This window comes from Tupaia chinensis, unplaced genomic scaffold (assembly GCF_000334495.1).
Source record: "Tupaia chinensis unplaced genomic scaffold, TupChi_1.0 Scaffold000066_1, whole genome shotgun sequence".
NCBI lineage: Eukaryota > Metazoa > Chordata > Mammalia > Scandentia > Tupaiidae > Tupaia > Tupaia belangeri.
The window spans coordinates 6794959-6800371 of record NW_006159525.1 but is presented as its reverse complement, the minus strand read 5'-3'; positions in this window follow the sequence as shown (position 1 = coordinate 6800371).

Below are 5413 nucleotides of genomic sequence, written 5' to 3'. Positions count from 1 at the left end.
CGCAATCCCTTCTCTTCCATTCTCCTTTCGGGATCTTGGGCACACACGCACACATGCCCGGTGTGAGTTTTAAGCCACCGGATCTGAGACTCAAACCGCGTTCGACTACGTGGGAGTCCAGTGACATAGCCATTATGCTAACTGCTGGTCCCGATAAAATAATTCTTTAAAAAAAAATAATTAAACTTACTGTGAAAGTTGCCCTGTATTTTAATTTTAGGGCCAAATAATGTATTTCCCCATACCCTCCCTAGATAAATGAGATTTATAAGTATTTTAATTTTGTGGGAGGTTTACTCACATTATCTAACCTTTATTTTTGCTATTGGTTTAAGGACAAAGTTTTGTCTTGCCCTTTAACATCGTAATTGCTACTTAGAATTCTAGGTTGTAATTTTGCTGTTATGTAAATTACATCACTTCAGTAGTAAAAACAAGCAGATAATATTTATTTCCTTCCCCTGCTTTGGAACAAAGATTTCTTCTGAAAAGAAATGCAGAAACAAATGAAAACAAGACAGTTCCTGCTTAGATCTCTCGTTCTGATCTGAAGCCAGCCCACAGAGAAACGAAGAGATAACAGGATGGGATCCGAGCTAGCATTCTCGACAGTCCAGAAACACCATGATTAACATGTCAAGGGAAAGAAGATTGACTTGATTAGTCAGGATAGCATTTTATGTGTAACAGCGCAGCGAGCGCACATGACTCAGATTCCAGAAATAATAGAGACCTGCGGCCCAGTAACACGAACTGGCCAGAGGGGACTGTGGTCCGGATGGGGGCTTGGGAAAGCCGTGCCAGGCACACGGTGAAGTTAAACAGAAGCCTAATTTAATTTTTATTCCTGGCTTAAAAAGGTGTATTATGTACATGCAGCCCAGAGGGACACAGAAAACCGGGGGAAAAATAACAGTGCCTTAAACAAGATAAAAGTTTATTTTCATTTGATTAAAAGCTCCGTAGGTGGCCTCAGGCTGCTACAAGCCTCCTCGGACACGAACTCCTCGGAGCCGAGCTCGGTCTTGCCTATCCGCTCTGCAGGCTCAACTGACCTCATGGCCTGAAATGGCAGTTTCTAACTTCTGGGTGGCAAGATGGAAGGACAGACACAGAGGGGACCCAGGGACATGTCTGCATACACCTATGGTCAGCACGGAGTCACGTGACCTTAAATAACTACAGGGGAAGCTTGGAAATGGAGTTGGCTTATTTGTTTCTGGGCATAAATGTGCCTTGCTAAAAATTCTCATATAAAAGAAAAAGAGGGGGCCAGCCAGTGGCGTGGTGGTTAAAGGCGTTGGATTCCCACATGGCCGTCCACGGTTCAAATCCCAGACCTTGTGGCTTGCTCTTTCACTTTCCCTTTCTCTCTCTCTCTGTCTCTTTCTCTGGTCAAATTAAAAAAAAAAAAAAAAAAAGAAAAGAAAAAGAAAAAGAAAGAAAGACAAGATCTTGGGGAAAACTAGAACTTTCTACCCAAACAAAATTGCCTTTCTGGATTCGGCTTAAACTTTCATGTGAATAAAAAAAAAATAATTCATTCAGTTATTCATTCATTCGATTACCTAATTCAATAAATATTTATTGAGCATCTACTATATATGTATAGGCACTGTTCTACGAAATCCTCTAACTTCATGGGGTTTACTTCCTAGCAGGGAAGGAAAGACAAGACGTAATAAATATAATAAGGGACCAGTAGGTGGCATGGTGGCTGAGGTGCTGGATTCTCACATGGCCGGCCACATGGAAACAATGACTTGAAAATCACAACAAATAAATAGATAAATATTTAAAAGAAGAAAAATGAAAAGTTACTGCTGTGGATCAAATGGTTGGTCTCTCTGAAATCCATCCTGAAATCTAAGCTCCAGTGTGCTGGTATTAGGAGGTCAGCCCTTTCGAAGGTAACTAGGTCCTGAGAGTGGCTCCTTCGGAATGGAGTAAGTGTCCTCATGAGAGACACAAGGGCTTGTTCTTGCTTTCTGTTTCCCAACACTTGGAGACACAATGAAAAGACGCCATATCTGAACCAAGACGCAGGCCCTCACCGGATACTGGATCTGCCAGTGTCTTGATCTTGGACTGCCCAGCTCCAGAAGGAAGAGAAATACATGTTGCCCAGACTTTGGTAATTTGTTAGGACAGGTGATTGCTAAGACGATGCCACGGGATGTAAGAGAGTAGAAATCCTCATAGCAGAGAAGAAAAATGAGAAAGGGGCATGGACGTGGGTAGGTGGTCAGGGACTGGCCTCATTGAGAAAGTGACATTCTTGCACAGTCTTGAAGGAGGTGGTGTGGGCTGTGCAGAAATCCAGGAGTCTTCTAGCAGAGGGACGAGGCGGAGCACAGTGCAAAGGAGTAGACAAGCCTGATGGGCCGCGACGGGGGGTGTGGGTGGCCAGAGGGGGCCAGAGCACTGTGAACTCTGGAGGTCAGAGGCAAATGAGGTCGCAGGAAGCTGGTTCACTGAGAGGGGATCTTGTGGCTCTGCGGAGGACTTGGGCTTTTACCCTGAGTTAAAGGAGAGCCATTACCACGTGTGGAGTGACAGCACTCTAAAAGTGCGGGGTTTATAAACACACACTCCCACTGGGGAGTGGGCTCAACCCATTTGCTCTGGGGGGTGTGATTTACGATAGGAGAGCATCAGCTGGACCTGTTTCCACATCTTTGTAACAAAAGCTGCAAAGCAGTGGCATTTTACTTTATTAGTTTTATTCCTGATCTGCTTATTTTTTAAAGAAATTCATTCATTCATTCATTTAAATTTGACCAGAGAGGGACAGAGAGAGCGAGAGAAAGTGAGAAAGCAAGCTGCCAAGTCCGGTACTTGAACTGCTGTCAGCCATATGGGAGTCCAGGGTCCTTAACCACCACGCCACCTGCAGGGGATCTGATATTTTACATATGCACAATAGTGGGCCTCCCTTTTTAAATAATTATTTAATTTTTAAAATTATTTTTCTTCAATTTGACTGGAGAGAGGCAGAGAGAGGGAGGGAGAGTGAGAAAGCAAGCTGCCAGGTTCAGAACGTGTGAGCTGGGATCAGCCATGTGGGAGCCCAGCACCTTAACGGTCACACTACCTGCCAGCCCTCATTCCAAGTCTTTTATTCTTAGTATTTTCCTCTGCAAAACTGGAGCAAGACGAGACTACCTATCCCTTTAAAGATCTGTTAAAAGGTTTAAAAAGAGCTGATATTGGGGCCAGCAGGTAGTGTGGTGGTTAAGGCACTGAACTCCCACATGGACAACTGCAGTTTGAGCCCCAGACCTGGTGACTTGCTTTCTTGCTTTCCCTCTCTCTGTAGTCAAACAATTTAAAAAACGTAAAATAATTTTTAAGGACTTTAAAAATTATTTATTTTTATTTATTCATTTGTTTATTTAAATTTGACCAGAGAGAGACAGAGAGAGACAGAGAGAGAGAAAGAGAGAGAAAGTGAGGAAGCAAGCCACCAGGTGCAGGACTCGAACCATGGTTGGCCATGTGGGAGTGTCTAGCACCTTAACCACCACACCACCTGCTAGTTCCCTGTAAAATAAATAATTACAAGAAAAGCTGATACAGATAAAACTCTCAGCAATCAGTAAGAGTTAAATATAATTTGAGGGCCAGCTGGTGGCCTGGTGGTTAAGACAGCTAGATCCCACATGGCTGGGTATGCAGTTCGAGTCCCAGAACTGTTGGGTTGAAAACATACCAATAATACTCCAAATCCCAAAAGGAGGGAGAAGTAGAGAAGGGACTGTGGCATGACCATCCCCACTGGGGGGGCTTTCTTACCCCTTACCCTTGAATCTCTCTCCTATGAGTGCACACACCTTCTGACAAATTATATATATATGTGTGTGTGTGTGTATGTTGTGTATATATGTGTGTGTGTGTTTGTGTGTATACATATATATGATATATATGCACATACCCCTGTGTGCATATATTATACATGCACTTATCTATGTGTTTATATATACATGCATGCTTCTATGTATGTATATATGTATATATGCACATATCTATGTGTGTATATATGATATGTGCATATATCTATATGCGTGTATATATACCTATACTATATACACACATGTATATATACATATATACACACATGAGTGTATATACACATATATATACACACATACATATACACTTTTAATGACTACATGATATTCGTTTGTTTAAATTAGGGTTACTCAATTCCTGCAGTATTTACTTTTTTTTTTAACATTTATTTATTTATTTATCTATTTATTTATTGTGATTTTCAAGCCACTGGGTTCAGGACTTGAACCACAGTCAGCTATGTGGGAGTTCAGCACTTCACCCACCACGTCACCTGCCAGCCCCAGTACTGACATTCTGAATTAGATAATCCATTGCGGCAGGGCCTGTTCCCACGATCATAGGGCATTTAGCTGCACCCCTAGTCCCTCTGCTAGAATCCTGGAGCATCAACCAAACTTGTCAGGATCACAAACGTCTCCAGGGGGTCAGCTGGTGGCATGTGGTTAGGGTGCTGGACTCCCACATGGTTGACCACAGTTTGAGTCCCAGATCTAGTGACTTGAAACTCGAACCAGGCACATGTGCGTGTGTGCCCTAAGTCCTAGGAGGAGAATGGAAGAGAAGAGACTGTGGTGTTGTCATCCCCAGGGAGTGTGTGTGTGTGGTTTCTCACTTTCCTCTCTCACTGTCTCTCTGGCTCTCCAGACATTGCACATACCCTATGGCAAAAACCTTACAAAACAAAACAAAAAGCCAACTTCAGATATTACTAAATGTCTAGGGGGGTTGCACTGGGGGAACACAAACACTTAATGAATCACACCCCTGGGGTGTGATTTCTCACTCTTCCTCTCTCTGTCTGTCTCCGTTGAGTGCACACATCCTATGACAAATACTTAAAAAAAAATTTTTTTTTAATAATAATAAAAAATCAGGAACCAGCTGGTGGCATGGTGGTTAAAGCACTGGACATACCCACATGGCTGACCACGGTTCAAGTCCTGGACATGGTGGCTTGTTTTCTCACTTTCCTTCTCTCTCTGTGTGTGAGTCTCTCTCTGGTCAAACTAAAATGAATGAATGAATAAATAAAATTAAATAATTCTAAATAAATAAATTAATAATAAAAATAAATAAATAAATAAATTTGTGTGGATCAGGCCAGTGTCCTAATGATTAAAGAGTTGAACCTCATATTGTCAAACCCAGTTTCAACCTTGGCCTCAGTGACTTGAAAAACACACCAGATGCATGTGCACACATACCCCAAATCCCAGCATGGAGAAGGGATTGTGGAGGAGCCACGCTCTACTGAGACAGTCTTTCTCTTTCTCCTTCTCTGTCTCTGGTGAGCATACATCCCTCTGGTAAAGGTTTTTTACTTTTTTTTTTTTTTTTT